The 27,311-nt window shown below is 46.9% G+C and overlaps 1 long non-coding RNA gene across 1 annotated transcript; it reads left to right on the top strand.

Moving 5' to 3' along the window:
- Positions 1–245: 245 nt before the first annotated feature.
- Positions 246–25,333, top strand: LOC110342564. Its single transcript, XR_002384674.2, has 4 exons — positions 246–365; positions 512–581; positions 19,287–19,345; positions 25,221–25,333. It is a non-coding gene; the product is annotated as an uncharacterized LOC110342564 (long non-coding RNA).
- Positions 25,334–27,311: the final 1,978 nt, after the last annotated feature.

Raw genomic sequence — 27,311 nt, 5'->3', positions numbered from 1 at the left:
CTACAGGAATTGCGTGGCAGTTTAGCACACATTAGTGACGTACTGTCTCTTCATTTCAGGAACCCAGCATCCTTTTAATGCGGAGGGGGGCATCTGAGGGAATTAACGAGCAGCTAGGAAGAAGCCTGGTCAGACACATGTGGACTCAGTTGGCCTTGATGTGCCCTATCAGGTGCAGACACGCAGGTGTCAAACCACAGTAGATAGAGGGCAGTAGGTACCGTGGCTGTTTAAGGAGTCACGAAGAACTGAGTATGAACTCAGACCCCCATCTCTAACTCGGGAGATCATGCTGGGCCAGCTCTCAGCGTCTGCAGTCTTCATGTGAAGTGGGGATGGGGGCTTCCAATACCTGTATGACAGAGGTAAGGATTAAATGATATAATGAGTGTGTATACAATTCTGAAATGCAACTGGTTCTCAATGAGCTGTTATGATGGGTGTGGCACTAGAGTGATATGATTTACCTTAGCAACTCGTTCTCCCTCTCCCCTTCCTTCCTTCCCTCCAGGATTCATTTTCCTGTTTATTATGAAGAATGCAGATTCAGGACAGCAAGATGGAAAAGGTGCAATGGGCAGGTATGGGAGGTCTATGGAACTTCTTTCCATTCTCGAGGCATGCTATCTCTTTGGTATGGGCATGGACTCATCTGCTGAGGGATCCCGCCTGGGTCCCGTCGCTGCTTTAGCACCGAAATAACACACGAGGCACTATATTAATTATAAAGCTGTTGGCTTTGGATATGGTTTCTTATTGGCTAGTTTTGACTTAATTATTAACCTATAACTGCTAATCTGAGTATTTCCACGTCGTCTTCTCTTACCAGAGAAAGGGTCTAGACTCCTCTTGTGTCCTACATGGTGATTGACTGTGCCTCTGTTTCCCAGAATCCTCCACCTCTCCTAGTCCCCCCTGTCTTGCTTCCCTGTTGGCCAACAGTACTTTATCAGCCAGTAAGACAAACATATACACAGAAGGGCTTCCTCCATCACTCATCCCTCTGGGAGAGCCTCAGTGAGCTTTTTCTTCTAGAATGTATGCTTCTGGAGTTTGGCTGAATGGCTCACACCTGTAATCTTAGTGCTTGGGAGGGAGAAACAAGAGATTTAGGAGTTCAAGTTTGTCCTCAGCTACACAGCAAGTTGTGGGCTACACGTGACCCCAGTTCAACTCAAAGCAAACAGATGGAATCTGAGGGGTTCCATCTCTGCCTTCCCATCAACACCCTCTTCCCCAACAAGTAGTCTGCCCTCCCTTTCTCCACATGCCGGGATGTCTTTCCATTGGTGTCCTCTCGTGCCTGACTCCTCCTCACTCTTCAAGATGAACCTATACCTTCCCCCTCTACATGAAGCCTGAATGGCCTTGGTTACTTTCAGCAGAATTTAGGATGGTTTCTTAAGCCCCTTCAGTCCTTGCACTTTATCTGGAGTTGTGTACACATGTGTGACCTCCAAATGATGGAATCTCCTTGGGGAGACCTCTGAGGTCTTCATATTCATGACTGTTATCCTCTGCCAGGTGTAAGCAGTTGGTGACCTAACAAATTTACATTGCCCCAGACAAACATACTCGCTGAGAGTTTTAAGATCTTGGGGGACAATGTGTAGACTAGGGTGAGCTGGGTGGTAAGCTTAGGGGGCGGAATCTGAAGACTGTCTCATTGACACTTGTCAGACTGCTAGACACCGAGTTACTGAAATCATCTGACACTCCATCTACATGCACTGCCTAAGGTGGATTTTACTGGCAACTGGGCTTCAAAATTTGAATAGTAACAGTTTTCACGTTCATGACTTCAAGAAACTGGCATGGCATTATCCAGAGCCTTGACTATCCAAGGTCACAGTATTGCAGAGTGTCTGTGTGACACATGCCAAGCACTGAGCCAGGTGCTGGAGACACAGACACAGATGCTATGGACAGATTCAGCCCCATATTGGCTTTCTTAGAAGTCTTGAAGTGTTGCTATTGGGGCTGGAGAACCACCAAGAGCTGTGTGTCGATGGTTATAGACCTAAGACTGTAAGGAGAACAGAGACCAAACACTGTAGCAGTTTGGGCATGAACTGTAGCTGGGAGGGTGCACAGACATGTGAGGAGGCCTTTAATGGCTTTCACTCATGCAGCCATGCTTTTGGTGGCTTGTCTGATTCCTGGGTACTGAGGCCCGGTGGTTGGGCTCATACTCCAACAGGTACCTCTTTTCTAGAGGTATGGCCTATGTCAGTACAAGTTCCTCTCCTCGAGACGTGCGGAGATGATATCTGTTGCATGACTTTCTGAGGGGGTATGAATGAGCACTATTCACCTGAGACAGGACGGGAGAACAGACCACAAAAAAACGATTCCATTCAAGTCTATCTCAGTGCACCAGTGAGTTGACTGGGGTCACTCACAGGAGCACGGATGACTTCTACAGCCGTGTCGCTGAAGAGCCGTTCTAGTCAGGGTGACACAGCTCCGCTGTTGCCTTCCTGGAGCTCCACGCACACCTTGGAGGAAGCTCATGAAGGTGTCTATTGCTTATATCATCTTGCGGAGAGAACTCCAGAGTCTTACTTGTTCCTTGAGAGCTTTGCAGGTACCTCGCTCTTCAAGCCCCCGCATTTCAATCCAGGGGAAATAGATGCATAGTGGCATCCTTCTCTTGGGTGGTTGTGTCCCCTTGGATGGGCAGCTCATCATGATACTGCGAGGGGGACCTTTGGAGGATTCCACAGTGGGTGAGGTTGACTGAGGCGGGCGCTAAACATGCCAGGTAGACAGAGCTTAAGTGAGAAGTCTTTATTGGAACGGGAAAGGGAGCGGAGGGAAGAGAACAGAGGTAAAGAGACACAGAGAGAGGACAGAAGAGAAAGGGAGACAGGAAAAGTCTTGTCTGTCCCAGGGGAACAGCAGGGAAGAGAGTGGGGAAGAGATCTAAGTGGATGGGAGTCTGTCTTTTAAAGGGGTCCTTTGCACCTGCGTGAAGTCTGTGCAACCATGGAACCCTGGGATGAGCAGGGTACTGCCCGAGTGCATTCTTCCAGGTGACAGGGGCAGGCCAGCACAGTGCCTGAATCCTTAACACCGTTAACACCCAGTAATGAATGTTCGTCCTCAAGGCTGACAGGTCTTTGGGGGGGGGGTGACCGTTTGGTTTGGGGTTTCTCATGGGACCATGCAATCAGATGAGACCACAGCTGGTCTTAGTTCTCCCTCCCCCTCCCTCTTTCTCTTCCCCTCCCCTTCAAGAGCGGAGACCTGGTAGCCACTTCCACAAGTACCAATCTTGTGCTCTGGCTTGTACAGCTTTAGGCTTAAGATTGGCCAGGAAAGCTACAGTGTTGTTACTGTCCACACGGGTGGCATGGCATCGAGGGCTTTCTATGTGTTCCCTTATCTGATTCTTCTCCAACCTTGTGACGGTCCCTCCTGATTTGCAAGCCACACTGGGGAAGGCCGGAAAGATTTGAGGAACTGTGCTTAGGTAAGCTGTGATGACTTCTGTTCTGTCTGGGAAGGTGCTCCCATGGTCTTCCATCCCTGTACAATGTCAACCGGAAACCAGGGACAACAACGCCAGCAGTGACTTCTTCCTGTCACCATGGGACTCTAGGTTCAGTGGGGATGGTGAAAAAGAAGCCGCGGTTTCCTGACTCTGTGAGCCGCGCTCTGGAGGGGCGATCAGGACTGCTTTGGGTTTCTGTTCTGGACCACACAGATCCCTAACAATGTGGCTACTGAGGGCAATGGGGAAAAAAAGGATGCTGGCTATGGTAGAGAATGCAGCATTCCATCTAATTAGAAAGAGCTGGATCCTGGATGGCAGTGAGGTGAATTTTTCCACTAAAGCTTGTCTTGCTGTCAGGGACTTGTGTTAGAAATAATAGAAAAGCCCTGCTATTTTTTTCTTTAGCAGAACGAATTCAAGAGTCAAGACAGCAGTAAACAGTGTGGTGTTGGCCGGGCATGGCTTCTAAGTGGAAGAGACCCCATGGGTCTCTAAGTCCAGCACCCAGCATGTGGTATGGCTCAAGTATCACAGAGAACGATCCAACGAGCAGCTTCTGCCTCCTGTGGCTGGAAGCTGTTCCTAAAGCAGCTACTAAAAACGGTTCTGCTTGGAGCCTCCTGCGCAAACTGGGTCAGCAGGTCAATTGGGCCTTTTATATGCCAACCAGGCTGCCCGTACTTCTGTCTAGGGTCAGATCTGGGACAGAAAGAGACTCAGGCCAAAGAAATCCACTTAGAGTGTCCCCGTTAGATTCTGACTCTGTGGAGGAGCTGTTCATCATTTATAGACTGCACAATTGTGTTTTGCACAGTAACCTTATTTGGGCATCTGAATAAGCAAAGGCTAAGAGGAGAGAGCAAAAATGCATTGATTTTTTTTTCTTCTCAAATGAAAGGTAGATGGAGCTGATTTTATGTTTATGGACTCCTGGCTGGTTGTTACCCAGACATCAGGAGTTAGGATGGAATTAATTCTCTAATCTACACTAATGGTAGCATTAAAAGCAGGTTTGTTTGTTTGTGTTTTCTAAATTCGTCTTTTTTACATTTTTAATATACACTCTGCTGTAGCCTGTCATGGTACACTGGGGATAATGGTAATATTTTGCATGTATCAAATGCTGATTATGATTGGGACGGTCACTGCGCTGAAATGCATGAATTCACACCCAGTCTTTACGGCATACAAGTGCAAAAATGTACATCCAACTCCCGTTTTATAGAGGAGAAAGTTGAAGCCCAAAAAAGTTCAGTGATTGGCTGAAGTGAACCTTGTTGCCTCATCCTAATCTTTGGTGTTAGGTTTCTACAACATGAAACTGCCCAAGACACAGTTACCCAGGAAGGCTGCATTCAGGTTCCTGGTCCTATGATACTAAGCTAATTCATGCTCATTGATGCTTTTGGTCACTTTTTTTTTTTTTGGTTTTATGAGACAGGGTTTCTCTGTATTGTTTTGGAGGCTGTCGGTCAAGCCTGGCCTCGAACTCACAGAGATCCGCCTGCCTCTGCCTCCCGAGTGCTGGGATTAAAGGTGTGCACCACCACTGCCCGGCTGCTTTTGGTCACTTTTGAGTTAATCTATTTAAGCAGTAATAAATATAACTGAGATTCTTTAGGCTGGAATGCTGGATGGGTATACTGGAGACGGTAATCAGGAAAGACTTCCTGGAGGTGGCAGGGAGAGACAGAGAGAGACACAGAAAGAGACAGAGAGGGAGAGGGAGGCAGGAGAGTCTTGAGTGGTAGAACTTTCTAGGTTAAAGGAAGAATATACTCAAAGGTTTGGAGACTGCCCAGCGGGGCATAGAAAACTTAGCCCCTCCTGGGGCGAAGGAAGCAATGAAGTCAGTGAGGCAGTTGATCCCAGAGAGGCTGCTGTGGGTCACTGTTGCCATGACCACACACTTCAGTGGAGAAGAAGACTCCCTTGAATACCCCAAAAATGAGAAAACAGAAATTGGTGAAGGAAAATGATTTGACTTACAGTTTGGTCAAATGAAAACAAAGATTGGAGTCTATCTTGTCCCCTAGCATGCCTGTGACCATCTTACAAAGGCCAGGTCGTAAGTCATAGGCAAGTTTAACTGTGAGACAAGTTAATTGGTCCTTTCCTGTGGGTGAAGTAGACCCAGGCCCAGGATAACCCCACTCACTCTCTGTGACAGAGGCAGTTTTTGTTCAAGACCAGAGGAAGCAAATAGAGTAATTAAAAATCCCACAATTAAAAAAACACACTTATTTTGTTATTGATTTGGGCGGATGTGTGTGTCTGTGCACATGCACGGGACACCCACAGATACCAGAGCAGGGCACCAGCTGCCCTGGAGGTGGTTGTGTCTGATGTGGGTGCTCGGAAATGAACAGGTTGTGAAGTGTCTGACGTGGGTGCTGGGAATGGAACACTGATCCTTTGAGAGAGCATGAAGCATTTCTAACCACAGAGCTCTCTCTCCAGTCTCAAGAGCCCACCGTTTCTGAAAGAGAAGGGTCTTGGAATTTTGGTGGTTGTGAGGTCGCTTCCCAGTCTGGCGCAGGCAGAGCTCTTTGCTCCTAGGCCCGCGCCTTTGAAACGTGAAAGGGAGAAGGCTGAGTCACCCTTTCTTTGGCGGTCAGCCTCTGCTTCTCCGCCCACACATCTGTTAAACACACGATGTCGTCTGCGGGTGAAGAAAGGCCACCATCCAGCAGGCGAAGGGAGTACCTTCTTTGGAACGTCTCTTCTCCCTCCAGGACTTTGGTACAGGTCACCGAGACAGCACGGCCTGTGAGGTGGCAGTCCTGTGAAGCAGGCTGTCATCTCTCGGGTCTGGCTGCGTTAGCTCCTGGCCTAGGTAAAGCCTCGGTTTGCCCGATCTCTCAATTTGTGGAGAGTTCAGAAATGGTTTCAAATACAATTTGTCAAAAGGCAGCTAATTCAAACTGCTTAGGAGGAGCATCCCTTGCTTGTCAACCTCTTCTGAAGCCCCCAGTCCCTCCCCTACCCGATGTCCTTCCCCCCATGAATCAGCTGGTAGAAGCGCCCATTCTCATTTGTGCTGACCACAGAACTTTGTTCCAACCTGTTATCAGGTTAGCCTCAGTGTCGTGGGATCGGTGCAATGATTAACTAACCCAGTAGCTTTCCAAATGGTGGTGTACACCCATTCAGAAACACTCAGAGGAGAAAGCCAATTGGTGGACATATGAGGAATGCTACAGGAACTCAGCCAAGCCACCTGCAGCTGAAGATTGTCACAGGAAAGGTGTCAGGGCAGAAGAGCAGAAGGTAACAAACTGGGCAGTGTAGACAGTGAATTCTTTTTGTCCTGAAGCCACAAAGTCATGGTGCTCAGGCCGACTTGCCCTGTTTTAAGAACCCAGTATAGGGGGCTGGAGAGATGGCTCTCCAGAGGACCCACGTTCAATTCCCAGCACCCACATGGCAGCTCACAACTGTCTGTAACTCAAGGATCTGTCCCCCAGACATATATACAGGCAAAACACCATTAAAATTAATAATAAAAGAACCTGGTATATATACATCCGTGGACGTGGCCATGACTTGGAGAGAGATGCCACTGACCTCATGGAAACATTTTTATATGTCAGGCCTGGAGGGTGCAGGCAGAGGTGCATTTGGTCCTTACAGCAGCTCTAAGAGATTGGGATTATTGCTGTTCTGTGTCCCAGGGAGGTTTACTGCCTTGCCAAATGCCTTGCAGCCAGGAAGGGGCAGGACCAGGGACCTTTGCTAGGTTGGCTGAGAATGTACATTGTTACCTACTCCTGGTAAATTCCTCCTAGAAACAAATGAGAGGGAGTAGTAGGGTCTCGGAGTTTTCTATCAGGGAGGAACCCAGTGGTGGCCATCGAGGCAGGTGGGCAGGTGGCAGGCATTTAGGAAGAAGTGTTTAGAGAAAAGCAGCATCTTGGGTGCTTTTTTTCATTGAGAACATGTTTTCTTCCTGCTTCCAGGAAAGATACAGCTGACATTACCAAGAGAGACTTAGATTTGAACCGAATCTCATGGACCACCCACACATCTAATGTGCTGAGTTCTACTCAGGTGATATCTTATCCAGTAATCAATCACATCTGTCAGACCACACGTCTTGATGTGTGATGGGAAGTACCATAAAGAGAAATTATGTGTGTTGGATCTTGGGAACTGTGGCTTTCAATCCTGACCTAGTCACTGGAAAATGTCCACGGATGCTGTCTGTAGCCTGGCTGGGTACCAGTCCCAGCTTCATGAGGTCAGAGATGCTAAACTTAGTGTTGCTAGTGCTCTGGGCAGGCTGGGACATGGATGCTCGATTAAGCTTTGCCGTGTGCATAGATGAGCGAGTAATGAATGGAGAATGATTTTGCAGAGCATGTAGGTCCCCCAATGTCTCTGCAGGATTTGATATTTTTAAAGGAGGATGGGATTGCAGGGGACAGTGAGATAGATGGCAGCATGGTGACAAGGATTCCAGGCTTAGGGGACAAGGAAAGGCCAGCGGAGAAGACAGGATGATGAGAGGGCCCAGGGTGCCGCAGTGGCTTCCTCATCCTGATTAAATTTCTCAGAGCCCAGTGGCTTGCTGGGTGCTGACACTCTTTTATCAGTTTCTTTAACCCCAGATCTCAAAAGGCTGCGAGTGTTAATTAACCCTCTTCACTCCTAGTGAGACAAATATCATCTTTCTCAGATGGGGAAAAATCCAGACACATCAGATGATTTTCTAGGGCAATGCCCGGGTGGGTGCCACTTTCCACCCTGTCTCAGAATTACCAGTCTTAGGAGGAAGCAGGAAGAAGGCTTAGATTCTTTGCATTCATCTCTCTGGTAGCTCATATATACAAGAAACCAAAATTAGTATGACATTGAAAATCACTGTACGTATTTCTGAGGGTTATTTTATGTTTCCCCTCATGTCCTCAAGCATGCATGTCTCTTTGTGTTTTTTGAGGGGGTCTGGGGTTCTCTTGGCAGTGTTGTGTGGATTTCAGAAGTCAACCTGAACCAGATTGTTCACTGAAGGTCAGCACATGAGAAGTCAGGGGATGATTCTGGTGGACCAGAAGAAAGACTTCTCTGACCTTCTAAGTGACTCTAGCATTTTTTTCTTCAATGTCTTCCCTCCCATGCTTGGCTTCTTTTATTGGATGGATACTTATTTTCTCCCAGGTTAGATTTTGGGAACTCGGCAACCCTCTCAAACCCGGCTCTATTTTGTGTTGCTAGCTCAGGCACGGAATCGCACAGTAAAAACGAAAGGGCATGATATAACATTCCTACTGAGCTGAGCTCTAGAAGCAACAGATCTGTGATGTTCTGAGATGCACTGAAGAAGGGATTTCCCCCAAGTCAGTATGGGCTCTAGGGGATGATACTCTAGCCGGGATGGGGAGGCAGAGAGAAAATGTGTGGGCAGAGAAGAATGGAAGATGGATAACAGATGGGGTATCGGGGCAGGAATAGCCCAAAGTGAGGAGAGGTAGGAAGGGTCATTCAGATAGAGAAGGGAAGAGGTCAAAACGGGTGGGCATGGGTAGAAGACTTGTGATGGGATGGAGGTGGGCACTGGGGGCTGGAGGTGGGAATGCATTGGGGGAAGGAAGGTATGGAGAGTTGTTTAACCAAAACTAAGGATTATGAAAAGCCACATGGAAACTCCACTGTCTTGTTAACTAATTTAAAAAGCAAGCAGCAAGTAAGGGATGAAGTGATGGCTCAGCAGTTAAGAGCATGTCTTGCAGAGGACCCGAGTTTGATGCCGGCACCTATGAATGGCTTACATGCACCTGTACCTCCAGATTCAGGGATTTCGGCAGCTGTGGTCTTTGTGAGCACCAGGTCTTCTATGTGTATGCTACCCTAATGCATATAATTTAAAATAATAAAGAATTTAGTAATATTTAATTAAGAGGAAGGGAGTTTGAATGAGGGTGCCTTGCATGTATGGACAATACTGCTCCCACAAGACATAGGGTATTAAACAAAAACCTCAGTGTCAGCCATGGGATGCCCATCTATGAGCTGTTGGTCAGGGAGGCTCAGAAGTCCACAAAACAACATAGGTTATTGCCATGGTTTTTGGTTTCCCCCCAGAAAAAGACAGCAAAACACTATTGTTGAAGATATCACACACTTGTAGGACAGGAAACCTCCTCCCTGCCAGCTAGCTTTCATAATGATAGAAAGTGCTACACAAGCATCTTTGAGAAAAAAACATAAAAAATAATAATTTTATTCAGCACCGGACCTCACATGCTACAATACTTACCCAGCAGGATTTGTTGCCAGTGCAATAACTGTATGACTGTTATGGGGTAAATCTCTCTCTCTCTCTCTCCATCTGTCTCTCTCTGTCTGTCTCTCTCTCTCCTTCCTTCCTTCCTTCCTTCCTTCCTTCCTTCCTCCCTCCCTCCCTTGCTCCCTCCCTCCCTCCCTCGCTCCCTCCCTCCCTCCCTCCCTCCCTCCCTCCCTCCCTCCCTCCCTCCCTTCCTTCCTTCCTTCCTTCCTTCCTTCCTTCCTTCCTTTTGTGTGTATTAGGACTTAAGTCATGACATATGAAGAGGTCAAAGGACAACTATGGCTCTCTCTATCCATCCACGTGGATCCTGGTGATCTAACTCAGATCACTTGGCTTGGCTGCAAGTGCCCCTACCCACTGAGTCATCTCAATGGCCCTCCACCTAGTTTTTTCTGTGGGTCCTGAGATTCGAATTCAGGTTCTTGGGCTTCTTGCACAACAAACACTTCAGCAACAGAACAATCTCCCCAGCCGACTCTTTAAGGGTCTGCTAACCACTTTCTGATTGGACTTGAGGTCTGCTCCACTGGAGGGGATACATGCTCACCTCTACAAGTCTGGTCAGAAACCCATGGCTGTGGAGGCTACGGGCTCTAGGGGAGAAGCTACTATTGTTCATTTTTTTTGTTAGATGGTCATATTTATGTCTGTATCCAAAAATTTGAGCCTCTGTCCAGTTTGGTCAGAGTAGGTCCTTTTGGTCCAACTCCTGAGAGTAAATGATTGTGAGTTTTCTGACCTAAATGGGACACCTACCACAAGTCTTTGTCCCTAAGGCTCAGAGCTTATTGTGGAAGGGGAGACAGAAACAATGTAAGATCCAGGGAATGGGGAGAAAGGCTATGTAATGTCTTCAGGACATGACATTGCCATTGCATTCCTGACACACAGAACAGCCGTGGTTGCCGGCACAAGACCCGGAGAAGATCAAGCCAGGAAATATTCCATCACAGCTGGGGTAGTGACTCACTGCATGGTTTCCCTGCCAGCTAAGGAGCTATTGGTTTCTGGGGAGGGAGTGGCATATTTCTGAGAGAGTGTGACCACTTGTAGGTTGCTCATGCTTCATCAAATGACCCTCCGCCTAGGTGCATGTAGGCTACAGGAATTAGGCCTAATGGGTTTTTAATAAGAAACAAAGTAAAAAGAAGATATGAAGTTGAGAGAAGATACTTTTGGGGGAGGCCTGAGAGATGTTGAAGTGTGAGTGGATATGATAAAAATACATTGCATACATGTTTGAAATTCTCAAAGGATAAATTAAAAAAATATATGAAGACTCATTTATCAGTAAGTCCTTGTTTTGAAAAGATGTTGGCCTTCCATCTAAATACTAACCAGACTCAACCTTCCTTAGCTTCTGAGATTTGGGGTGTTTAAGATAGCATGGTCTTAGATAATATATGGAGGGACAACTAATACAAAAGGCCATTTAAAAATCCATATAGAAACCTACTGCTTAGGGGGAAACCTATTAATATTCTGCTAAAGGAACACAGAGTGACTCTTAATGACATATTGCTTTGTCTGTTGATCCACGCATCTCTCAACCCTCCCAGAGAAGTTTCTTGTCACAGACGGTAATTAACACAGAGACCCACAACTGGGAAATACACAGAAACCAAGAGACTAATGGAGGACTCACTCTTAAATGTAACGTCCTTATCAAACGACCCTCCTCGAGGCTCAGGGATGTGTGTGGCCGAGGAGGCAGAAAAATTACGAGGGCCAGAGATGGTGGCTGACTCCAAGGCAGCAGCAGCATCCAACCACAGCAGGACTAATGCACGTAGGAACTCGTGGGGACTGGGACAGTGCACAGAGGACCTACACATATTCAAGCCAAACAAAATCCTAGAAGAGGTGGACCCAGATTCCCAACCCCTAGCCGGGGAAGCTGTTTGCAATTGACAACAGCCAGGAAAGGGAAATGTGTTTTCCCCAGTGGAGTATCATTGGGAATATCAACCATACTCCAGGGCAGGCCTCACGCCAGGAGCTGCTGGCCAACCCAATTAGACTCCATTTGTATGTTTGTGCATGTTCTTTTTGGTAGTGCTTTGTTTTGATTTGTTATTTCTGTCTTATTGGAGTTTTGTTTGTTTGTTTTGAGGAAGGGAGGCAGGGAGAGAATGAAGTCGAGTGGGATGGATCTAGGAGGAATTGGAGAAAGGGAAAGATACATGAAAAAATTACGTAAAAGCAAAAGAAAGGATGTGTGGTCCTGGGGGGGGGGAGAAAGCAGGAAAATGAAGTGGTGAGGGATGTCATCTAGATGACATGAAACCCATCCTGGGTGATTATGACATCATTGTTGATGCTAAGTCAGTGATGGGGGCCTAGACGTGTCCAGATGCCTCGGTGAATGGCTCTATTTTCATTGGCTGCAGCAGGGTCCCCCAGGTGGCACAGAAACTGGGCATCTATTATTGAGTCCTCTGCAGGAGATAAGCAGTGAGCATTTCTGTATCAGTTACTTTTCTTGTCACTGATAAAATACATAAGGATTTTACATAAAATACATAAGATACGTGCTTTACGTAAAGTCCGTCAGAAGTGACTCCAGTGAAGAAGGGTTTCTTTTGACTCAGTTTCAGAGGGGTTACAACTCATCACGGAAGGGAAAGCTCGGTGGTATAAGCAGACAGCAGTGGGTTTTCACATGATGAGGATGAAGAAGAACAGAGAGCTACATCAGGACCAAATATAACCCTCAAGGCTTGCTCCTGGTTACTTATATATGCCACTCAGGCTGTCTATCCAAAAGGTTCCAGCATCTCCCAAAATAGTATCACCAGCTATAGATGATGTGTCCAAACACATGAATCTGTGGTAGACATTTAACATTCAAATCATAGCAAGGAGGGACCAAGAGAGGCTCATTCTCCTGACGAAGGAAGTCGCAGTGGAATAGGGAAGACAGGCATCGGAAGCAACAACGAGTGTGACCCAGTTCTCAGGAACGCAGTGGGGAAGGGCCATGCTGTGAGGATTTGAGAACTTAACACGACTGAATGGTTAAGACTTATGTGCACACACGGAGTGCTACAGTGAAACCCAACAATTTATATAATTAATATCCATTAATGATTATAATTAAAGAGACTTAATCATAATGCCTGACCAGCTAATAACTATTAGGATCCTAAATGCCTAACCTACTAGAATGCACACACATTTGCTTGTTGGATATCATACCAGCTTGTCAAGGAAGTACAGTAGTTCTGTTATTGTTGCTTGGTTTCTTGCTTTTGAGACAGAGACTCATGTAACCCAAGCTGGGCTTAAACTTTGCATATAGTCGAGGATGATTTTGTTCTTCTAATCCTATTGCATCCTCCTCCCAGATACTGATATCACAGGTGTATAACACCATGTATACTTTATACTTTGCTGCAAATAGAAACCAGGTCTGTATGTATGCCAGGCAAGCACTCTCCCAGCTGATGTAGATTTGCAACCTTAACCCAACATTAAGTCAATGAAGCTAAATCAAACACCCCTTCATGATAAAGATCTTGGAGAGACCATGGATACAAGAGACATAACAAAACATAATAAAAGCAATATACAGCAAGCTGACAGCCAACATCAAATTAAAGGGAGAGAAACTCACAAGCAATTCCAATGAAATCAGGAACAAGGCAAGGCTGTCCACTCTCTCCATATCTATTTGTTACAGTACTCAAAGTTCTAGCTAAAGCAATAAGATGACAAAAGGAGATCAAGGGGATATGAATTGGAAAGGAAGAAGTCAAACTTTCACTGTTTGCAGATGATATGATGGTTTATATAAGTGACCCCAAAAATTCTATCTGGGAACTCTTTTACCTGAGAAAAACCTTCAGCAATGTGGCAGGATAACAAAAAATCTCTCTTGTATACAAATGATAAATGGGCTGAAGAAGCGAAATAAAGCAAATAATTATGAACTATAATGCCCATTGTTTGTAATACACTGGAGGAACTTCATCTTTGGAAGACACCCTTGTTGGGTCTGGATCTTGAGTGTTCCTTCTCCCGACTCTCCATCATGCTGTGTGTTTTTTGAAAGTTCGTATCCCAGTCCCTCCTCATGAGTTGCAGGTCTACTTGGAGCACACAGTATTGTCCTCTGTCTGAGGGAGTGCACAGGTATGTTTCTTTTCCAAATACATTCCTCATATGATGAGCATTGTCTACTGCATCTAGCTGTGGGCACTAATGATAGTGAACAGGGTGTGTCTCACAGCTACAAGAGAACAGCAGGCTCACACTGAGACCTGTCTGGAAGGCCGACACATAGGGCTACCCCACCTAGGAACTAGGGTTCTTATTCTTTCTGTCTTCACTCAGTTCTCAGTCATTTGCTTACTTGGTTACTGGACAGTCCTTCAGCGGCACCTATGGGCATGGAGTTGGTCACCAGGTATTTTCAGTCCAACTCTGTCTCAGAGGAATTGCTTGCTGAATGGCTCTGACTCCTTCAGCCTCTCCTAGTTTTCACTGTTGATGAGTAATTGAAGGACGTGTTCATGGAGGAGCTCAGAGGATGTCAGAAGAGGTGTGGTGTGCAGCACATGGTCCCTAGGGATCCGTGACTGCTCTAGGGTGCAACATTGCTTAGCTAATGCTTTCCTGTTGGTCCTCACACACAAACGCTGATTTTCTTTCTTGGGTCTTGTCACAATAGTCACACGAGTAATTAATTATTTGTAAGCTCTGGTTTAATGCTTGTCAAACAAGGTGAACTGTTCCCCATGCCTAGCAGGGGCCTCAATTTTTGGAAGTGTTCCACAAATATTTGCTTGCTGAAAAATTAAAGCCCAGATGAACAGGTTGTCTCTGATGAGTGCCTTGAAGAAGTGAGTCCCCCCCCATATCTGAAGAGAGCTGATCTCCAAAATTTACAAAGAACTCAAGAAGTCTCCAAAACACCAAAGGATTCAATTAAAAAGTGGGGCACAGAACTAAATAGAGAATTCTCAATAGAGGAGTCTAAAATGGCTGAGAGACACTTAAGAAAGTGTTCAACATCCTTAGCCATAAGGGAAATGCAAATCAAAACAACTATGAGATACCATCTCACTCCTGTCCGGATGGCTAAAATCAAAAAACACCAATGGCAATTTATGCTGGAGAGGATGTGAAGAAAGGGGAACACTCCTCCACTACTGGTGGAAGTGTCAACTTGTACAGCCACTTTGGAAATCAGTATGGAGATTTCTCAGGAAAATGGGAATCAGTCTACCACAAGACCAAGCAATTCCACTCTTTGGCATATACCAAAAGATACACATTCATACAACAAGGATGTCTGTTCTACTATGTTCATAGCAGCATTGTTTGTAATAGCTAGAACCTGGAAGCAACCTAGATGCCCCTCAACTGAAGAGTGGATAGAGAAAATGTGGTACATTTACACAATGGAGTACTACTCAGCGGAAAAAAAAAACCCAATGGAATCTTGAAATTTGCAAATGGATGGCACCAGAAGAAACCATCCTGAGTGAGGTAACCCAGTCACAAAAAGACAAACATGGTATGTACTCACTCATATATGAATTTTAGACATAGATCAGGGGAGTGCCACCCTAAGAGAGATATGCATGGTACCCCAGAGAATGGGAATGAGGCAAGATCTCCTTAGCAGATTGGGAGCATGAGGGGAGAGGAGAGGGAGCTAGAAAAAAGAGAGGGGAGAGAAGGACATGGAGGAGCAGGAAAGTTGAGTTGAGGGAAGAATAGAGGAGAGCAGGATGAGAAAAACCATAATAGAGGGAGTCATTTGAGGTTGGAGGAGAGATCTGCCTGTAGTGATATTTCCAGCGATCTACAAGGATGACACCAACTGGCAAACTAAGCAATAGTGGAGAGACTACCTTAAATGCCCCTCCCTGGTAATGAGTTTGATGACTAGCTTGTATGCCATCCTAGAACCTTCATCCAGCGACTGATGGAAGCAGAGGCAGATACCCACAGCTAAACACTTAACTGAATTCCTGAAATACAGTGACAGAGAGGGAGGAGTGATGAACAAAGTGTCCAAGACTGGGCAGGTGAATCCTACAGACACAGCTGACCTGAACAAGTGGAAGCTCTTGGACCCCAGACTGATGGCTGAGAGGCTAGCATGGGACTGATCCAGACCTCCCGAGTGTGGGTGTCAGTGAGGAGGCCTAGGCAATCTATGGGACCTTGAGTAGTAGATCAGTATTTATCCCTGGCGTACAAATTGACTTTGGGTGCCAATCCCACATTGAGGGATGCTCTCTCAGCCTGGACACGTGGGGGAGGGCCTAGGCCCTGCCCTGGATGAAATGGCAAACTCTGGAGATCCCCCGTGGAGGGCCTCACCCTCCCTGCAGAACAGAGTGGGTATTGGGTGGGGGTCTGGGAGCACTGGTGGGGGCGGGGGAGGAGAGGAGGGAGAAGGAGCTGGGATTGACATGTGAAACAAGCTTGTTTCTAATTTAAATTAAAGAAGGAAAACAGAAAGAAGCGAGTTTCCCTGGCGAGCAGCAGGGCATAGGAAGGGGCTGTGAAGACAGAAAGCGCTGACTTGAGTGGGGCATCCTGATGGACTGTGTGGCTAAGGGGGAAGGGATACAATGTGACTTGCTGCAGACATTCCCTTGAGTCCTTCAGTAGGAATGAGGTCTCAGTGATTGTCCCGCTTGGGGTATCTGTTCTGTCTATCAGTGGGGCTTACTGAGCTAGGAGCTTGAACAAGAAGCACCTACCCCCGCTGAAATGAGCCCCATTTCCAGGATCCTAGATGTCTGGAAGAAGAGTGCCTGGGGGCAGCAGGTATTCAGTCTTGCCTCACAATTCATCCAGAAACCCGAAATGTGCTATTTCCTAGCCTTCTGCACCCTGATGCTGGTGCTGAATGCCGGAGCGGGCATCTTTTGGGAATGGATCTGTGAATAGCATGGATGAGACGGTGAGGGGAATCCTGGGAGGAGTACTGGGAAAGTTCTGGGAGTCAGCGAGGAGGGACTGGGCTTGAAGCCCAGCCCAGCATCAGTTTTGAACTATAATACCTGGGCTCTGATGGTTGATGCAAAGATGTCTCTTTCCTGCTGCAGAAGCTGCAGCTGATGCTCTCAGCAAATGGCTTTACTAGTCTCCCGAGAATGCTAATGACATCTGTGTCCCAGGGGGAGGTACCCTCATACCCTTTCCTGGAATATAGTATTTGACAGAGGCAAAACAAGCCAGTGAGGTAATGGCGACATAGGCCTGTGATCTCAGAGCTTGGGAGGGGCAGTCAGGAGGACTTCAAATTGGAGGCTGTTTTAGTTACTTTTCGATTGCTGTGATAAAACGCCACGACCAAAGCACCTCATAAAAGAAAACAAACATTTGGCTTGCAGATTCCGAGGGTTAGAGGCCATGATGCCTCTAACAGAGGCAAAGGGAAAGTTGAGTGCTCACATCTTGAACCACAGCCGAGAGAGAGAGAGAGAGAGAGAGAGAGAGAGAGAGAGAGAGAGAGAGAGAGAGAAGCAGACAGACAGAGACACACAGAGACACAGGGAGATTGTAAGAGATTGTAATAGGAATCACAGGGCTGTTTTGAAACCTCGAAGCCCAGCCCCTGTGACAAATTTCCCCAAACAAGGCCACACCTCCTAATCTTTCCCAAACAGTGCCACCGACTGAGGACCCAGTATTAAGGTATACGAGCCCACGGGAGTTCTTCTCATTCTAAATACCACAGAGGTCAACCTGGGCTACAAAAGAAAGATCTTGTCTCAAAACCAACCAATTGACAAAACCAGAGAATTCTATAACAAATAGATGAAGTCCCTACCCTACCCATAGTCCAGTGGGGGTAAATAAAGCAGGGGCACAAAAATTTTTTCAAACAAAATGAGAACTGATAAGTTATTGGAGGGAGGTAGAAGTAAATCTGAGGGATGAACTTTCAGCAGAAAGGAACATAGAACGATGTCTGCAAGAGACGATGTTTACATTAGATTGGAAAAGAGGATGTGATCCTAATCTTGCCAGCCACAACAATAACTAAGTGTGGTGGTGCACACCTACAGTCCCAGTGTCAGGAAGTAAAGGCTGGGCCTCAGAGCTCAGCCCTGATGACATGAGATTCTTTCTCGAAAATCAATCAAACAAGGAATCCAACAGCAACAATAAGAATAATGATAACTTGTTTTTTAATTATTCTTCTATCTCTTGAGACTATCATGAAATTACATTTCCCTTTCCCCTTCTCTAAGCCTTCCCATGTATACCTTGCTCTTTTTTTCAAATTCATGACTACTTTCATTAATTATGGATGCATACATTTATGTATACATTTTATATATTTATCAATACATATATTCCTAAATATATAGGTATAACCTGCTCAGTCTGGATGGTTGTTCAGTCTCTGTGATGCTACTTGAATGCACATTTTCTTTTATTCTTCCAATTTTTTTTATTTAGGTTAGAAACAATCTTGTTTCACATGTCAATCCCAGCTCCCTCTCCCTTCCCTCCTACCCCTCCTTCCCCACCAGGTTCCCCAGCCCCCCACCCAATCTCCAGTCTGATCCCCAACGAGGGTGAGGCACTCCATGGTGGATCTCCAATAACTGTCATTTCATCCAGGGCAGGGTCTAGGCCCTTCCCCAAGAGTCCCGGCTGAGAGAGCCTCTCATATTGTGGCTCAAAGTCCATTTTTACACCAGGGATAAATACTACCAAAGGCCCCATAGATTACCTAGGCCTCTTCACTGATACCCACATTCAGGGTGTCTGAGTCAGTCCCATGCTTTCTACACAGCCATCAATCTGGGTTCAAGAGCTCCCCCTTGTTCAGGTCAACTGTTTCTGTGGGTTAAACCAGCCCACTGTTAACTCCTTTGCCCATCAGTTCTCTCTTTCTGACACTGGATTCCAGGAGTTCAGTTCAGTGTTTGTCTGTGGGTATCTGCCTATGCTTTCATCAGTTGCTGGATGAAGGTTCTGTTTCCTAGACTCTCTGACAGTGGGATTGTATGCTGGCACTCCCCTGATTCATGTCTACAATCCATAAATGAGTGAGTACATACCATGGTTCTCTTTTTGTGACTGGGTTACCTCATTCGGGATGATTTCTTCTAGTGCCTTCCATTTGCCTGCAGATTTCAAGATTCTATTGTTTTTTCTGCTGAGTAGTACTCCATTGTGTAAATGTACCACATTTTCTCTATCCCCTCTTCAGTTGAGGGGCATCTAGGCTGCTTCCAGGTTCGGGTCATTACAAATAATGTTGCTATGAATGTAGTGGGACAAACATCCTTATTGTATGAATGTTGAATGCACATTTTCAGGGCTGACCATTTAGTATTGGTGTTCTCTTCCCTGGGGAAGACTATTTCTCCCATTCAGCATTCCTTAGTTGCCTGTAGTTCTTTAATGACTTGTTTTTTAATCATTTGCTACAGACCCCGTATACTTCTTAAGGAAACTATCTCTATACAATGCATCCAGGAAAAGAACTGTCATCCCCCCTCCTTTTTTTTTTTGCAGGTTAAGAAACTGAGGATTCCAGTAGGCACCTAACCTGGCCAAGGTTTCACTACTATTCGGTGAGAAATCAGAGATTGAGCCCAGGCTCCCTGGATCTGGAAGTTTATACCATTGAGCCTGACAGAGAAAGTACTAGCCTCTGTATGCTAGAAGCTTCCCCCATAGAGGTCTCAGGCTGCTTCACCCGAAGCTACTGAATCCATGGATAGTATAGACCATGTTTTGTATAGACCATCTTCTTGTCACTCATCTTAGTCCTAGCTGGTCCTCCAGAAATGTTAACAGAGTAGCAGTGGGCAGTGTCTGTGGTGATGCTAAACACTGTTTCAAGAACTCTGTACGTATTAACCCATGCCTCTCCCCCAGCTGCACTATAGTGGCAAATAGTCACTAATTGGTTTTTGTGGGTGAAGGAAACGGAGTCACACAAGTTTACGCCACCTGCTCAAGGTCATGTAGAAAGTGAGTGGGGTCTTGGATAGCAGCAACTTTGGTTAATTCCCATTTTGTCGTCCTGAAGGATTGCTTTCTAGTTGTTTTTGTTTTTGCTTTCTTTTTCCATGCTTTTTTTTTTAATGCCAGGATGAAGTGTTTTATTCTGGGATGTGGTGGTGGTGATGGGTGCCCACAGATAATGAAGGCAAATTTGAAGCAACTCATCATTTCATTATTCCTAGGGTCAGGGTGGAGACCTAGTGTGTCCTTTCCTGGGTTGAGAAGCCCCTGGCCTGGAAAGGATTGAGGAAACAGTGGAAATTTGCTTCCATTGACTTAAGGAATTAGGCTGACTGCCTTAGGAACTCTTGGATTTTGCTTGTGTGTCTGTGTCCCTGTGGGCAGGGAAAACAGTGAGCTTCCTGGGTGATTGGTGCGTAGAGACCTCACTTTACTGAAGAACCCCCTTCAAAGGCTTGCATGACCCTCTCATTTTTCCCTGCATGCACCTGTGTACCTCAAGGGCCGAAGGCTGTGCTGAAGGTAAGAACAAGAAGGCAAGCATGCATCTTTTACATGTGCTGCAGACGAATCAGTAAAAACATGATATGATTCCTACATTCCTCCAGTGAGGTTTATCGCTTCAGTGCTTGGCTTCTGTGGTGTTAGCTTTTAGTTTGATTTCTGTGGCTCTCAATGTCCTCATCTGTCAAATGGGGTGAGTATGCTAGCTACTGATTTGCCTGAATGTGTGAAAAGTAGTGCGTCTGTGCTACTGTTCCCAGTGTTTAGTCCAATTATCTGCCATATGTAATAGGAGCTGTGCAGTCGGACAGCGTGGCTTTGAATTTTGATTCTGTATCAAGTGTCTGGCGCATTTTACATCTGTGTCTGCTGTAACTTCCACAGTGGTGAAGTACAGGCTGATTGCATTATCCTGTAGGATTCTAGAGCTGGGCTGGCAAAGCTCCGAGGTTAAGACAAGCCTGTGGTAAGCCCTGAGGGATGCCAGTGCCTTTGTTGATGTCACTGTGCAACCTCCGTTTGGTGCATGAGACACCGGGGCCCGGAAGAGACTTGGTGGTAGTTTGGGGACCGTTGGTTCTTCAGAACAGCTAGTCTTCCTCAAGGTCTAAGTACAGATTTCCCTGCATCGTCTGCGCCCCTTGGAAATGACACGTCTTGTGCTCTCTGGGCTCCTGTGTCATTCACACATGCCCATTCGTCAGCACTGTAACGGACTGCCATCCAGTACAGCTTCCAGGCCGCAGCCGTCCCCGTTAGTCATTTCAAGACTGGTCTCTGTTGTCCCATTGCGGCCTTTCTCAAACCCTCCCCCTCTGGGGGCCGCAAGCTGGAGAGGAAGCTCAGAGGCAGGGGGCCTCAGTTTTATTCTTGGGATGACAACAATTGGTGCGATGAAACCTAAGCCAAGGGGACAGTGAAAACGGCCTTCTTCACGTCTCTCCAGAGCGTTGTTCAAAGAGTCCAAACAGCGGAGCGGAGCCCTGGACTGTTTGCACCACCCACCGCGCTGGACGCTTTATGGAGGGCCACAGCCCCTGGCAGGAGCTCTGCTGGCCCTCCCCGGGTTTGAATAAAAAAAAGCAAGCCACAATACACATAAAACCCTAATGTGCCTTCAAAATTACCTCATCTTTTATTTAGAGGGTATTTCGCCCTTGTCTTCCTTTATCGCTCGTTATATGACTGAAGTGGGCCAGCAGCGCCAAATGAGGCCATCGCGGACGCTGTGCGCTGGGACTGTTTATGGCCTAATGCTGGCGAGGCAGCAAGGCCCCAAGAGTCCCTTCACTGAGGCCCCTGCTCCCTCCCCAAAGCCGGCCTCTTCCCTATTAGGCCGGGTTCTCTGTGCCTTTATTTTTTTTTTCCTCCCAAACGTGACTTTGATTGTGTTTCTAGAAGGGAGATGCCTTTCTCAAAGCCGAGTTGTCAGGTCTGGTGGGCACCGGCCGTCATCTGAGCATGATGCCAAGGTTGGAGGCCCTTGTTCTCTGAGGTCAGTTTAAGGTCGAGAGGAGAGCTGGGTGTGGTGTCCACCTGTGACCCCAGCGCTGGGGGAGCTGAAGCAGAAGGATTAGGAGTTGAAAGTCAGTCTCATCTACCTAGTGATCTGGGGCCAGCCTGGACCACGTGAGATGTGATGTCAAAAACATAAATTTGCCAAAGACCAGCAGAAGCTGTGGTATATTTTAGAGCTCTTTAAAAGGTAGGGGTGGGGAGAAGGGAGGAGGAAGGGGTGAGGACAAGGGAGAAGGAAGGGGTGAGGAGAAGAGAGAAGGGGTGATGAGAAGGAGGGGGTGAGGAGAAGGAGGGGGTGAAGAGAAGAAGGGGTGAGGAGAAGAGAGAAGGAGGGGATGAGGAGAAGGGAGGCTTTTACATACATCAACTCTAGACTGTAGTGTAGCTGCAGAGCCTGGAAGGCTTTTGGAAACAGGTGAGCGCCCACCTCACTTTCAGGGGATCTGATTCTGGAGGCGTTGTCTAGATCTGAGACACCGCACTTCTGAAGGGTTCCTAGGGCATGCTGAGGCTGTCATGGTGTGGGTCCGCACACTCCATGATGGAGAGAGTATGGTATAGCATGGTGTGGTATGTGTGTATGTGCATTTGTAAGCGTGTGTGTGTGTGTGTGTGTGTGTGAGAGAGAGAGAGAGAGCATGTATGTGTGAGTGTGTGTGTGGGGGGTGTGGGATGAGAGGGAGGGAGAGAGGTTTGTCTGTGTAAACACAGTGTTTGTTGTCTTTACTCTCTGAAGTGAGGTTTTCTACCTAGGGGGAAGATGGGCTCCAAGGACAGTGAACTGGATTCTAGGTGTTAGGACCGTGCGACTGAGAAAGCTCGAGTGTACACAGCTCTGCACACTTCTGCCGAGATTTCATGCAGCGGTCATCAGACACTGGGAATGTCTAGAGTCCTACCCTGCTGTGAGGTGGGTTCTTTCCATTTCACCATCTTCAAAATTGACAGGATCTCCAAGGACATGTGGCCACCTCTCTTCAAGAGCCTCAGTTCGCTGACTCAGAAATGCCTCAGGGTTTTATCCATGGCAGTACACGTCAGTCATTGCCAGCGGGCTAGAACACCTCTCTGACCTCAGCATCTGCCGTGGATTGAGAACAGCAGCAAGTGCAGCAGTTGAAACGGTGAGGGCATGCATGTGAAGAGGGTGTGGTCATGTCAACCAAGTACCATCACTGTTGCCGGGCACCTTCAAGTCAACCCTCAGACTCAGAGAGCACCTGCTGAAAGCTTATTACACTCCATGCTCTTCATCCTCAGCCGTTGTATGGAACCCTCTGGTGCCGAGTCAGTTTGACTGTCTACTGATGGGGAAAAACTGTTCCTCTGAATGGTGACGAGATGTGCCACTGGCTGTTAAGAATCTGCAGGGACTCACTTGAGATCATTCCTGGCTTTCTTTTCCCCACAATTCAGCCAGAACTCACATTTGTGAACTTCCGGCTCCATGGCTTGGTTTGTTTGATGTTAGCAACATCTTAGCATCTCTGGTCTTTATCCTTTGGAAGGTGGCAGGATTGGATGAGGAATGGTAAAGAACAGGCATCTTGTAATGTGCTCTAATGGTAGCATCTTGTGGTGTGGGAGGTATTTTCAAAGTACTTTTTGGGCCTGTGCAGGCTTCACTCATGTCATCGTTGGTTCCATAATTTAACAAGTATTAGCGAGTACTTTCAATGCATCCAGAATGGTTCGCGGTGAATTTGCAGAACAGTCATTCCCCTGTCTGAATACATGTTCTGCTTCAAAAAGGAGGTAAAGTTTGAAGGGGGTTGCCAGAAATAAATAATCATACAACGTCTAGTTATAAGCAAGTTTTGGGCATGAGAGAGTCTCAGGAGCACAGGTGTGGAATGGACAAGCATGCTTAGAATATTCTAGAAATAGCTAGGAAGCCATCATAAAGTGAGCATAAGAGAGGATGACGTGAGGGCAGAGGGTTGCATCTCCTGGGTATTAGGACACAGAGTGTAGCTTCTCCTTGAGAAAGGGAAAGCAGTCATTTATTGTCCTCAAGGCTACCCTAGAAATGCATTCAGAGACCAGGATATAAGGGCTGGGAATCTCAAGAGGCCACCAACAGCTAAGAGACACCTGGAGCCATGTCTCTCAAGGCTTACCAGTTACCCAAGCATAGATGGCCGAGGGTCATGTCCAAAAGCACGTGTTTCCTGTGTGTTCACAGGGAAGATCTTAGTCTCGTTCTCTAAGATTGGTTTTACCATCTCCACATTGGAAGGAGAACCAGCCCAAAAGGGACCTCCCTTGTCTTGCCAAATAATTCCCACTCCACATATGGTTGCACCGGTAAAGGGATATCGTCTATAAGCAGACGAAAATGCCTTCTTGATTAGCCAGTTCCCACAGGAATCAAACCATCAGAGAGTTTCTCAAGCAGCGGCAGCCAACTCCAGTCTCCCAGCTGTGCCGATTCCTTTAGCTCCCTCCCATACTGTACGCTGGCGAGCCCGTAAGGCAGTAGCAACGGTGTCGTTCTATAGTTGAGTGTGTAACTCGGTCTGTCATTTTCAGGAGTTGTGTTTTTTGCAGCTTCTAACTAGCTCTTTGTTTGTCTTTCTTGCCTCATTCATTCTGTGGGAAGCTGGTGACCATTTCATAAGCAGCTCCAAAGGGAAGCTAATGTGTCAAGGGAACATTGGCTGGAGGGAGTAGAGCCTCCAAGTAGCCTTGGGGGGATACAGTCTTAGAAGACCCGGTGCCAGCTGGATCCTCTCAGCTAATCCAAGCCTGGATGCTCCATCTTTGGAAATGATAGGACCCAAAGATGACTTTTGTTTTCAGTGGCTAGATTTGTTACACGGCAAAGTTATCAAATATGACTCCCATAATAGCTTTTTTTGGAGACCTGGAATCATGATCTCTACTGCATAGTTAAAGAAACCAAAGCACGGTAGGGCTATTTATTGTTAAAGTGGGGCAGTTTGCATGTGCAAGGGGTCATTCTTACCAATTGTCCTGTGTAATTGGGAGGGTGCCTGAGTCCCTGGCATAGCACAAGAAGTGATCATGTTACAATAAAACCTTAGTCAGAGATCCCAGGCACAGAGAGTCGGGCTCAGGACTGGTCTAAGATGCGCCTGTTTCCAGCATCCACTGTCTCTGAGAGCTTCCTCCCTGTTTACTTCATGGGCACATGTTCAGGGGTGGCAGGAATGCAGGTGTAACAGGTTATACTATGTGCATAGTGTAAACCATATGTACAAATGCAGGAAAAAGATAGGGAGGGGTTATTTTCTTCTGTATGAATTTGCATATGTTACTTTGATAATTTTAAAGCAATACATTGCTATGTGTGTATGTATACACATGTTCATTTGTGTGCAGATATGTGGGTGTGTGTCTGTGTGTATACATATGTTTGTGTATGAATGTGGAGGCCAAAAGACAATCTCAGGAATTCCTCAGATGTTACCCAGTTTTCTTCTTGGAATGCAGGTCTCTCATTGGCTGGCCAGTGAACTCCAGAGATCCATGTGTGTTTACCTCCCCAGGGCTAGAAATACAACACGTGACAACACACCTATCGATTTTACATGGGTGCTGTGGATCTGACCTTATGCCCTCATGCTCATGAATCAAGACCTTGACCAACAAAGCTCTCTCTATGTGTATGACTGTTTTGCCTTCATGTATACATGCGCGCCATCTGGATACTTGGTGGTGCCTGTAGAATCCTGAAGATTACATTTAGGTGGACCTGGGAAATGAACCCTGGTCCTCTGCAAGAGCAACAAGTGTTCTTAACCACTGAACCATCTCTCCAGCCCTGCGAAGCTCTCCCTAGACCCAAAACTATTCATCTGGAAAAACCCCACTGCTGCGACGGGCCGCAGTTATCACCAGCAGGCAGCGTGAGTCTACAATGTGTCACGCTGAGTCACAAGCTCATGGCCAAGTGCCCCAGTTAAACACTTTCCTTTTTTTTCTTTCGTCGAGCCTGTGCTGGCAAAACAGAAGCAGGAGGTCCTTGTTTCCTGGGGCACCCAAGAGGTCATTCCAGGCTTCGAAGTCCTACTGCATATGCCCCAAGTGTGTATAAAGTTCAGAGGACATTGGGGAAAAGTGGGTCACCTCATCAACTGTCTCTGCCCCTGTCACTTCTTTTCTGTGCCCCCACCCTTCTCCCCGCCTCCTTTTTTTTTTTTTGCGTGGCTTTCCTTTCTCCCTTCCTTCTCTTGTTCTGCCATCCTCCAGGAGTCTTTCTGCTTACCCACCCAACAAATATACAACAAGGGCTCTAGTCCCTGCTATTTCAGGCGCTTCAAGGCAATGATGTGACCTCTGAAAAAGACCAATGTAGATACAAACGCCTTTGTTCTGGGAGCTGCAGGAGCAGAGACACAGAGTGAGTGGTGTACATAAACCACCCAGCAGGTTAGGTGATGATAAGCCCACAGAGAAAAGAGCCTTGGAGAAGAGACCCGGCGGGTGACAGCATAGGGACAGTGGCCAGGGCAGCAGCAGGGCTGGTCTCACTGGGAATGTGCAGCGTTCTCCCGAAGCCCTGGGTCTGGGGAAGATCAGCATAACTGAGGACACAGCCTGTTCTAAGATGTGCGGGCAGAGAATCCAAAGTCAGACTGCACCTTGTATGCTTATATCACAGCAAAGAAGCTGCAGAGGACGCGGTGCTGAGAGGCAGAGGCCAAGAGATGGCTGACTGGCGGGAGTTTGAAGGGTCTCCGGGTCAAGGCAAGGCTTTGCCTTTGATGCCGTTACATAAGAGACTGTGGAGGCCTCTGTGCGAGGGTGCGTGTGTGTTACGATGAAATGATGTACCTTTAACCTGCTTGCTTCTTTCCTTCTTATTTTTCCTTTTTTATCCCTGAGGTAATTCTGAGGAACAAGGGCTCAGCTCTTAAGAAACGCGTAGCCCAATGGAAGAGAAAGCCCCAGAAACATTTAGAAGGTTATTTCTCCCTTAGAGCCCTTTCCACTCTCAGGAGTTTCTTTTGACTTTTCCATAACTGACATTCAGTCTTCTAAAAGAAAGGTTTATGAAGGTCCAATGAAATGCCACCAATACTGTGACAGGGACTGCCTCAGGATATCAAGGAGAGAGATTGCTGTGATGGGATGTTGGGGAGCACTGGGTGGGAGTGATGCCTTCTGAGCGGAGGCTTGATGGAGCTAGGGCATGGGTAAATGGAACTTTTGCAGCATCTTCTTCAGAGGGTTCTCGCTGCGTATAAGCTTTGGGCAGCCTGAGACCCCCTCGGTGGAGAGGAGGGGCAAGAGACAACCGCAAGAACGTGGGTGTACCTGATGCTGTTAGCGCTGTAACAATGATAAACAAGCTGGGGAAATAAATAGCAATTAAGCCAGGGTAGTTGGTGTGGAATGACGGGAGGTGTCTGATGGAGTCTGGGGAAGCTTACGGAGCGATGAGGAAGGGGAGAGAAGAGGTCTGAGGATTGGGGAAGCAGCATTCTTTGACAGAGGGGACAGCAGGGACAGCAGGGAGGCAGTCAAGGGGCATATAAAGGATAGGGATGGAGGTCCGTGAGGTACTTGGGGGCTCTGCAG

This window comes from Mesocricetus auratus, unplaced genomic scaffold, assembly GCF_017639785.1.
Source record: "Mesocricetus auratus isolate SY011 unplaced genomic scaffold, BCM_Maur_2.0 Super-Scaffold_100023, whole genome shotgun sequence".
Classification (NCBI taxonomy): domain Eukaryota; kingdom Metazoa; phylum Chordata; class Mammalia; order Rodentia; family Cricetidae; genus Mesocricetus; species Mesocricetus auratus.
This window is presented reverse-complemented; position numbering and strand designations above follow the sequence as displayed.